Source organism: Coenobita brevimanus, chromosome 27, assembly GCF_032717465.1.
Source record: "Coenobita brevimanus isolate Jiangsu-jjx chromosome 27, ASM3271746v2, whole genome shotgun sequence".
Lineage (NCBI taxonomy): Eukaryota > Metazoa > Arthropoda > Malacostraca > Decapoda > Coenobitidae > Coenobita > Coenobita brevimanus.
The window spans coordinates 34,208,604-34,220,301 of NC_136980.1; the positions used below are offsets into that span (position 1 = coordinate 34,208,604).

The 11,698-nt window shown below is 38.8% G+C and overlaps 1 non-coding gene across 1 annotated transcript; it reads right to left on the reverse strand.

Moving 5' to 3' along the window:
* Positions 1–1,148: 1,148 nt before the first annotated feature.
* Positions 1,149–1,267, reverse strand: LOC145394579 (5S ribosomal RNA). Its single transcript, XR_013896438.1, has one exon. It is a non-coding gene; the product is annotated as a 5S ribosomal RNA (ribosomal RNA).
* Positions 1,268–11,698: the final 10,431 nt, after the last annotated feature.

Below are 11,698 nucleotides of genomic sequence, written 5' to 3' on the forward strand. Positions count from 1 at the left end.
TCAATTTTCCTCTTTGGATCTATTTTCCCCAGTGGATATGTTTCTTTCCCCGTGGACCGGTTTTCCCCCACTGACATATTTTCATATTTTCCTCATGGGCCTATTTTCCCCATTGTAGCTGCTCTCCCTCTTGGAGCTTTTTTCACCAAGGACCAAATTTTCCCCCCTGGACCTATATTTTCTATATATCTATTATTTCCATAGACCAAGTTCCACCATGGACCAATGTCTCACCATGGATTTATTTCGTCTCCAATGGCATCAAGTAGGATGAAGCAACACGAAATTGTGGAGTTTCCGTATCTGAAATGATGCCCAAGTGCAATAAAGTTTTTAGGTTGTGACTTGCATGCAATAGCTTGAATGCTGCTCCAAACATTGAGGAAACATCCGCATTTGATACAAAGCGTTCTGGTGCCTAATGAACTTGTGTATGCCTTTTCGTTTTTGAGTTATGGCTCATAAAGAAATAAAAAAAAAAAGAGAGACGAAGATGAAAATATTTTTGCGACCCAAGTTCGTGACTCCTACAAAGGTTAGACGGACCTTGCCAGTAGCTTTGCAAGTAAACAGTAAAAATCTTTAAGTTTGTATACTTAAATCTGAGCTTTACCAGGAATTTAGTCTGCAAGGTACTGCGTTATGTACAGCTATGTTCATGACTCCCTGAGGCACCTCTAATGAAGGGTGATGGGCTGGTTGATGATCGCCTTTTATTTTTTAAGTAAACAATTTATTTGGGTGACAAATGTGCTGAATTATCCTATGATATAGTTAATTTGACAAACCAGAGTAAAAACTTGGATATATAAGCCTTCAAAATTACACAAAAAGAGGTTGATGGCAGCAAGAGCCTCAAATGGCCATGACATCATGAACCGCCAAGCCTGGAGACAAAACAAGACCGTGATCCCTATCTCAGTTGTGTAACTGGTTCTGCTGATTAGCCAAGCTTTGCTTCGCCGTGGCCAGGTCAGCAAATAACCACCAATGGTGTTTTCTTCCACCGCACAAGCACACAAGTAGAATCATTCATTCATTCATTGCCAGACCCCATGTATCCCAAACGGGGTGGCCAACGGCTTAGAGTTAATTGTTTTACAGGGAGGGGCACTAATCCTCCACCAACCCCACTTGACACGTAGGGATGCCAACAGCATCTGGTGTTCCCAGGCGGTCACCCATCCAAGTACTAACCAGACCCAACGTTGCTTAACTTCGCTGATCGGACGGGAAACGGTGTACTCAACGTGGTATGGCCGTTGGCACAAGTAGAATCACACAAGAAAAAAGATTCATCACTGTTCCAAGAAACATGAAAACTAGAAAGATGTGATGGCAAGCAGCGTGTAGGGAGTACCTCTTCACAACGGGCAACTCCTGCTGTTGTTCATTCATTTGTCTGAAGATTCTCCCCTCCTGTAGAGGGGATTAGGTCTTATATTAGCCTGCTGTTGTGATGCCGTGCGAAGAAATACCAAACCAGTGTTCATTTACCTAATCAGCACTTTTAAGTGGAAGATATTACAATAATTTTTATCATCATATTGGTCCATTCACACCTAAATATCTGAAGTCTGGCCAAAAATTTGTGCTTAACCCTTTCATGCACAGATAAGTTAATAAGTTTTCTGGGACATGAGGTGCTGGCTTTTCTCCCCTTTCCCCCCCCTGCCTGTTGCACACTCCAAAAATGTCTTCTCAGCTTATTTTCACCACCCAAACATATTTGTTTCGCCACAAAACCCACATATTCCTATTCGTCGATGTTTGTTCTACAAGATAAGCAAAAAAAAAAAAAAACACTATACATACATCAGTGCCATGTGAATAAACATTCAGGAGCATACATCTCACTTCCCATCATCATAAGTCGAATGTTTACTAATCAACTTCTACATGTTATACAATCATTGGAAAGAGAATTTTATTAGCTTTCGAATGCAGAGGTCCCAGTTTGATACGAGGTATGGTGTTCAAGTAATAAGAAAGTAAAACCCATTTCTGACAAACAGATTTTTTTTATTTGGGGAGTTATAGCAAAAAACTTGCCTCTGTTATGTTTTCTTTTTTATCATCCCATGCAGAATTTCACTGGCTTTCATTTGAGCCACAACAGTGATCCTAGGTCTAAGAGTTTTCGAGAAAAATACAAAAAACTATGGGTACCCACACCGGGTCATGATTGTAGGGCAGTTGCCTGCCTTCCTCTAAGCTATTGCACGTATTTCACCAATTCTTTGTCCACTAGATATGCACACTCTATTCACATGATTCACTGTCACTATTTTTTATACTTCAATACTCACATTTGGTGCAGGGTAGAGGCAGTGTAGTTGATAAGAAACAGTAGCACAATCTTTGTTGGGGAAACGGCTGATAACAACCAGGAATGCTTCACAAACACCAAATTAATTTCCTATTGCAAACACCAAAACTAATCACAACAGTGCCCAAACATTATACACAAGCACTACTGGTACAGTGAAATATGTTGCATGGCCGGGATGGGGGTTTAGAGTGGAAATTTAAAGGGATAGAACCGTGCATTACCTTCCCCACTCACAGCTCATTTTGTACTGAATAACCTGTCCACTCTCTTGCTGGTATCAGGACCCACAGCTGCCAACTCGTTACTTTTGACCAGGAGCAGGGAAGCTATGACGCCTCCAAAAATGATGCTGATTGGCCGAAAACTTTCCTCTGATGAAAGGTTTTATGCTTTAATGACACCAAAAGCGTCAATGTGTATTGTCGCAGCCAGACCCTAATGACAACAAACACATCATCGTGTACGAAGGGGTTAACATGATCATTAATAAAAAATCAGGTTCCAGAGCTAAAACATGGTAAAGTTAGCAGTTACTTACCCTTCAGATCGTCATTGCACGTTGACAGACTTCCAGTTTGCACAGATATTGATTTAAAGCACAAATAAATGTATTTGCATTGTAAATCAATATTTACACAAAACAGATGTCAGTCAAGGTAAGTTGGCAAGCTGGAGGTGAAGCTTTTCTGCTAACTTTAGCTCTATCTTGCTCTAAATCCTAAATTTTTTTTAAATATTCTAATTAACCAAATTTTTGACTGGATTTCAGATAATTAGGTGTGTATGAAGTGATAAAAATTATAACAGCGTAACATATATAACTTAACCTAATCTAACAGTTACCTGTCAGTCAAAACCAACCCTATCTTTGGCATAAGTCATTGGTAAGGATGTGAAAATTGTATTCTTCAGATCAGACTGGCTGTTACTAAAAAGATATTCAAACATCACCTGTACGTAAGACCAAGAGATTAGATAACCAAATACTCCACAGAGGTCTAGCTGTCCATGGTCAGGCTTATCTGGGAGGAAAAAACAATGAAATATTTTGGTCTTTGTGACATCTTCCCTATGTATTACCGCCCAATTTCAGGGCTATATGCCCCTGGAGTCAGGACCCAGCAATACTTATACTGATTCAATTCGTAAATGACTTTATTACGACTTTATCAAATCTAATCTTTGTGCTGCCAAGTTGCTCTACAGGTAACTGATTGTCACAAGGTTCGCCGTCACTGCTAGTCTCTCTAAAACCAACAAAAATCTTCACTAAAGCATAAATAAAGCATACTTGATCTTTAAAAGAGCTATCACACTAAGTCTTACATATTTAGCATGATAATAACACCTGCATATCACAGAAATTTTACCTGTGCTGGAATATGATTCCAAGACATTGTTGTGAGTGGCAATCAGCTGTGGCCATGGTATGGCTTGTGACGTCATAGCAAGTGTGCATCAGTTTCGCACGAGGTACGATAATCTCCAACTTTGACTATTTTTTTCATAAATAAGTCAGATAGAAAAAATAACGATATTCCGATGATTACGAATGGCCGTTTTATTATTTTATGTAACCTGCACACGACCGTCAACCAGTCCATTGGCCTGCTCTACCCTAATTGGATGGCCCTACCAACACACACAGTGAAGCAGAGAATGGCACTGCCTCTTTCAAACGAAAGGTCATGAAAAAGGAATGGGTGAAATTAAGCATTAATAATGGTAAGTACTACTGCACAGAGTAATAAAACACAAAATAAGTATACAGACAATTTTACATACTATTGATTACATTATATACTGTATCTATCTATCTATCTATCTATACAGACATAATTTTACATACTATTGATTACAGTATATACTGTATCTATCTATCTATCTATCTATATCTATATCTATCTATCTATATATATATATATATATATATATATATATATATATATATATATATATATATATATATATATATATACAACTTGAAAAATGAAGAAATGTGTTATGTGGTTTGTTGCCCGCCATTCAACTCCCCAACACTTTCCTATCTTTGTGCAAATATTGCATAAGCAATTTCCTCTGCATACTGCTGCTTTGCTTATTTGCTATTCAGCATAAATAAACTCGTTTTTCGAAATCATAGATACTTTACAAGTTACGTGAAAACCAGTGTTGCCACAAGTACGATAATTATCGTATGTGTATGATAATATTGCCTCTACAACGATGCACGATATAATTTTCTATTATCGTACATTTGTACGATACTTTTGGGTTGAAAGCTAGCATTGCAGTAAATTTTGTGGCCACACATTCTAATGCTGAATGTGAAATAGTATTCAGGCAAAGTTAATCTCAAAACTAAGCTAAGAAATAGGCTAAAAACCAAAATTGCAAATGGGTCTTCTTTCATCAGAATGTCTAAAAAATTCATGAGGGTCATGTGTCAAATGTACTCACTCCAAAGATATGTTTGCACACATGGCTAGTCATGCACAGTTGTTCCACAGTTTGACAGATGAGGATCTTAAGAGCTAATGTAATGGTGATCATTGAAAATACTTTTTTTTTTTTTTAATGGTCCTATTGAGTTATTATCTGCAAGAGTAAGCACATTTCTATGAATTATCTATTTAAGTTCTATGGACTACGTTCTGCTGCTATATTCCTTTTCACCGAGTCTGGCACCATCAGTGATTCTTCAACACCTACTCTATAGCATTGATAAAGCTCCTCAGCACTGAATAAACCTTTTTATATTGCCTCTATTTAGGTTCTCAAGGTAATATAATAGAGGCTCACCTTGTGCAGAGGATTTACATCAACAGTACAGGCACGGAGGACACCACTGATGATGCCAGACTCAGTGAAAATGAGAATAGTTTACCGGACGGCCACAGGTAATGTTGAGTGACGGCGTGATGACTTGGATTACTTACACTGCATGTCTTGGTGTGATCCCAGTATTTTGTCTTCTTACCTCATTTCTCTTATACTTAACCCTGGCTATGGCTTCTAAGAAAATTGCAAGTGTCATTGATGGTGTCAAGCGTAAACAAGAGTCTATTCCAACAAAGTCAAGCCTCCTTGATCTTGATTAATTGGTCCGCCATACTACCGCAAAGACTAAACCCCCTGATAACCAGATGAAGTGGCGTACTAAGGCGGGCAGGGGGGCAGCCCACCCCGGGGTGACAGCCATAGGGAGTGCCATTTAGCTGAATGGTAACTTTTTCATTTTACTGATTCAAGGTTTTCAGTATTTCTATCAGAAATTAGATTGAAAGTAAATGGTTCTATGCTGTTTAATTCTCATTAAACCTGAATTTCGAAACTACCGTATAACTATTACGGCGATTTTTCGTTTGCATATTACTCATCTATGGGAGGTAAGGGGTGCCAGTGGATAGGTCTGCCCTGGTTGACAAATACTCTAGGAACACCCCTGACCAGATAAAGCAAACGGAGTATAGAAAGACTGATTTTCTAGTGTGGCACAGAGGCTATTTCTTTTCCTTGTAATATTTTCTTTTTCTAATAAAAGATTGATTATATTATTATAATAGTATTATTAATACGAGATTTCCATGGTATGCCTAATTTTGATACAAAATAAAAAGTGATAAAAATACACCTGAGTATATGTCAGTACCTTACAAAATTACGGTTCTGATAAACATAATTGTAATGGGTAAGTTTTCAGTAAATACACCAAGGTATCGGCGACAATTTAAAAATACATCAGATTATTTAACACCAATAAAACCGAATTCAATAGTGTACGATAATTTCAGGGAAAAACGATAATTTTGAAGAACCGATAGGATAATTCCCATTTAAATGTGCAACACTGATAAAAACTCATATTTCGTTCGTGGCTGTATGACTTGAGTCCCATCATGTCATCACTTTGAGTGACTCACTTAACAATAATAATTTGATACTATATTCGTTACTCTTATCATGTTTCTTTTCCTCTGTTATTATTGATATACTGACACGACAAATAATGGTATTGGGGATATTAAAACAAGCAAATAAAATAAAATAAATTTACTGCAGTAATGTAAAACCATTTCCCATTCCATGTAACTCGAAAGAAAAAACAAATACTGTATATAATGAAGTTGATCGTGATGGCAGACAACAAACCACTAACATATTTCTTAATTTTTCAAGCTATATCTATGTAATCAATAGTAAGTACAATTATTTCACTACACTTATTTCGTATTTTATTACCCTATGCGATAATACTTTCCATTATTACAGTTTAATTCCACCCATTTCTTTTCATTACCTTTCGTTTGAAAGAAGAGGTTCCATTCTAAGTTTCACTGTGTGCATTGCCAGGGCAGTCTGACTCAGCAACCTGCCGTCTGGTAAGGGCAGAGCGGGCCAGTCACTCTCCATCAGATGTGTCTCAGGGAATCATGAACGCGGCTGTACAGTACCACTACCCTGCTCAGTGATTCTATATATCGTCACCCTCATAAAGAAACTACCAAAGTAATTTTTTCTACTTTTAGGGAAGTCGGAAAAAAAAAAACTCATTTTCTTAATTTTCAATGACTTAGGCAGAAACTTGAGGCGCACTTTAGACCACTCACACCTTAGACTTCGCAAAGGCAGCTATACCAACAGGTGCGCCACGTGATGAAGAATTGATTTAGGCAAAAATCCAGAAATCGCCGAAAAATGACTTAAGCAATGAGGGTGACGATATGTAGACCTGTGTCCACGCATTGCTACTGGTTCCATTGCTAGGTCATACAGCCCTTCTGAATGACTGACTACCAGAGGCTTGAGTTTCCTCGCACAGTTATGTGTGTCATACATATGGCATGGATTGTCATTATGCATTATAGGGTGTTATTGCTATTTGTGTATCCTGGCATCAGATGTAAGAAAACAGTAAACACGTTATGGATAACCTAAAATAATATTCGTTGGGAACTTGATTTGCTGCATGAACCGTTTGGCAAGGTGGGGGGGGGGGTATTATTTGGTCTCAAACTTCGACAAAACCCGCATACAAATTCTAGATTGTGTCTGTACAAAGGACATCAGGAGTCCTGTCGACTCTTCCGCTTCTCTGTCCCCGGGCTTTGAAAATTAGACAGGTGAATCTTCTTTAGCCGACACTGATGACTTTACCTTAAAGCAGATATGTGAAATCGGCGTTGGTGTTGCAGAGTCACTGGACTGATTTGCAATCCAGTGGAACCAGAACCAGGAAAGGCGACAGGAATTTCAATGCTGATAATGCATGTGGATACTGATGAATCAATTGATTAAGTGGGATACTGTAATTTTCTTCTTCATGGCTGGCACTTAATATCTTCAAATCGATGACTTCTTTTTGGACTCATTCTTGTTTGTTCCAGACGATTTTATTCAGCATCTGGAGACCTCATGTAGTGTAGAATAGATTTATTTTTTCGTCTGCTAACGAAGAGGTGATGGCATTCAGCCAATGAAAGATCTTTTGTACTGAAAGTATTACTGCAGGCTATTGTATTATAACCCAATGAAGTCTCTCCTAAGTAGAAGTGAATGGCTGGAAGATGGCAAGGCTAAATTACGTCACCGTGATGTGGGGCCTACAGTGATCTCACGAGTTCAAGTACATTCTTCTAACCTAAGCAATGTCATATGGTGTCAGCAGGAATAAAACAGGAAAGATATCATGGTACTGAAGGCATAATACCTGAGTTCATCAAGGTGGCAACAAGTGTCTCCTAAACTCACGTACCACCATTCTTTTGGTCACCGCATGATAATCAGATCAGTCCTCACTTATGTACCCTTATTTTTACCTGCGGCGATAGCAACCAGGTCAATGAGTGGCCAGCGTTCTTCTTCTTCTTCTGGCTGATTTGCTAAAAGCAGGCCTTGGGAGACACAAGAGTGGTACCATATAAGGTAATTTGACATGGAGAATCCAAATCTACCATCAGCTGACATCTGAGGTGGCGCTATCTAGTGACAACTTTTGTAAAAAGTGCATAATTTAAGCCTATTAAGACAAATAAGTGGTCCCAGATGAGGTTATTTAACATGGAGATTCCAAATTTTTACAGCAAACTGTTTGAAACAAAAGTCTTGCCTCAGGTCCCAAAGCAATTCTACTCGTTTCTTTTCTCCTTGTTCTCCCTAAAAATTTACTCTACATTTTCTCCACTTACGTGTATTTTTAATACTTTCTTCAGCAGATCTATTTTCATGTATTCCTTACGGTTAAGAAACTTTAGTACTTTTCTTTAAAACCTTTCATAGTCTGGACAGCTTAAGTATTCTATTCCAGGTGACACCAGTTGGGAGAGAGTCATGGCATGGGAAACTGAGAGTGCTAATAATATCACCATTAGACACCCGTGGAGGATACAGATCTAACATTATATTCCAAGTACTGCCAGACAAACTTACTCAGGTGAGGGGAAATCACTGAAGCCTGAGAGATGTTAACTTTGCCCATTAAGACTAACTCCACTCCAGTCTGACTACAAACTCATTCAGTTGTTTAAGTATTTACCGTAATCGAGTTATTTAAGATGCCCTTCAATCGGAAAACAGTATGGAATGTGTATATATATACTGAAGGTGAAAAATGAATTATTTTCATTGGGTATACCGGATCATAATCAACATGACAAATATATTGTTTTTGCCATCTGATGTCTCACTGCTGCTTCGTCAGAACAACTATACTCTGTCCACTGTAACTTGGGCTGAAGCTGTTATCACTCCATCTTGATTGCCGAGCAGTAGCAAGAGATTACCATTAGCTTTAGGGGTTAACTACGAAGAGGTGTTATGGAAAGGGTGCAAAGCCTTTGTATTATCTAATTCTCAGTGAGTTCCACGAAATTAGCTGTAAGTGGACAGAAATCTCCACCAAGTTAGACGAACTATACCAGCCACAGTTCAGATTACTCCCCCACGTACACCTTTTAACAAGTTACAGCGAGGTTGCCATCAGTTTGACGACTTCATAGATACTGTTTCTCACCCTTTCAGCTCAGAAGCGTCTTATCCAAGCTGAATATTATCCTCAAATGTAAAAAAATAACAAGAAGAATCGTCAAAATGAAAATAATAATAAAAAAAAAAATCGAACTAAATAACCTAATTACAGAGGACTGAACTACTATTGACCAGATAAGAAAAGGGATTATTTCATTCTACAGAACGATAAATGGACACCTACCGGCGCACAGTGGTATTATAATGAACAGATAAATAGGACAGTTAGACGTATCTGAAAACATACAGCATATCAGATAAGTTGAAAAACCGACATTAAGCACTTCACTGTCGACAAAAGATTGTTTGAACGTGCTCAGACTGCCACTGACATCGATCAGTACAGCTCCATCAATCACTGCATGATGATCAAGTTAAAATACGTAGAGTGCATATTCCCGCCAACACCTATACCAGATCACCACCAAAATGTAATAAACTCTTATTTGGCCCATGACCCACATATGCACAAAAATTGCATTGGAATCATCAATATCTTTTCTAGATATCCTGCGGAAAATGAGGCAAACATACAAATAAAAATACATACAAACAGGGTGGGGGGGGAATACATAACTTCCTCCAACGTCGTTGTCGGAGGTAACTGTGGTAAAACTCTTATTTGGTATCTCATGCATGTTCCCTAGTGTGCACCCAGACACTTACCACTTCAGTACACCACTTCCTGAGTCAATGGCATCACGTTTTTCTTGACTTACTGTACATTTATATGTTCCTTTATTAGTATGTCGTTCTTTCGAAAGATATATCTCAGTTATTCTTCTAAAGAACATCAGTACATTTCTTTTCATGCAGTTTCCTACTGAAAGGATTAACTTAACCATCACAATTGCCAAATATTTGCATAACATAGCTAAAATATGGAAAAGGAAAGTATACGTAGTAAAGAAAACTACCACCATAATGGTCTCTCTCTCTCTCTCTCTCTCTCTCTCTCTCTTGCCCCGTCAGGAGCGTAGGAGCCCGGGGCTAGGCAAGTTGGTCCTGACATTTAAGATGAGAGTGACCAGCCTCACTCATCCCTCAGTGGCATTACGTGAGCAATAAACCCCAACCACCCCTTGGATATAAACCTACACAGGCTCAATCCGATTGGAGAACCGTAATTACCCACTATTCCAGCAGGTGCCATAATTTGGTTATATGGTTACCACCCAATATAGCAAATGGTTTCCTGGTGTACAGGAAACCATTTTGCTTGTCACTCAGTGTAGAGTCACCCATAGGCAGAAGGAAGAGGAAAGAACGAACGAAAGATATATATATATATATATATATATATATATATATATATATATATATATATATATATATATATATATATATACCTAGGTTGCTTGCCCCAAGGAAAGGGAGGTAGCCAAGACAGGACGACACACTCCCAAAATAAATTTACTCATCCACTCAAACACATTCATTCTCATCTTAGCCCCAAAGGGGAGAAGGGACAGATCCTCACCACACCACACCGCACAAGGGTCAACTGTGCAGTGCAATCAGTGACATCCGCAGCAGGGCCCGACAGCAGAGATGGTTTACCCCTGCCACATCATAATAGACCTATCCCCTTACCCGCACCTGACCTGATCAGCTGATCAGACCAAATGTGGGAGAATATCCCCTCAGGGCTGTGTCATCATTTATTCATTCAAAATTTCTCTCCATTTTTTTCTGTCACGCACAGCCACTCTTCCTTGCTCAACAGACATCCCTCTCGCATCCAACACTCTCTTCACACTATCCATCCATCCTATTCGTGGTCTTCCTCTCAGCCTTACACCTCTCACATCAGATCTAGTTATCTTTTTCACCAATCGCTCATTATCCATTCTCTCCATATGCCCAAACCATCACAACACCCTCTGCTCAACTCGATCAGCCATCTCCCGAACAACTCCAGTTCTCCTTCGCACTTCATCATTTCTCACTTGATCCATACGCGTCACTCCACACATACCCCTCAAACACCTCATCTCCATTACATTCAAAGTTTTCCTCTCTACTAAACCCATATTCCTTGTTTCAGACCCATATAACGCAGTCGGTACCACAACACCCTCATACAGCCTTGTCTTTACATCCATTCTAAGCGAACGACATCTAAACACTTTTTTCATTCTTCCAAGCACCTTTCCTACTTCATTCATTCTAAACTTCACTTCTGCATATATTCTTCCATCCACAGCAACATGTGACCTTAAATACTTAAAACACTCTACCTCCTCAAGCAACTCACCATTCAAAACTATATTCATCCTCCTACCCTCTACCAACCTCGTACACTTCATCACTTTACTCTTATTCTCATTTACTTTCAAT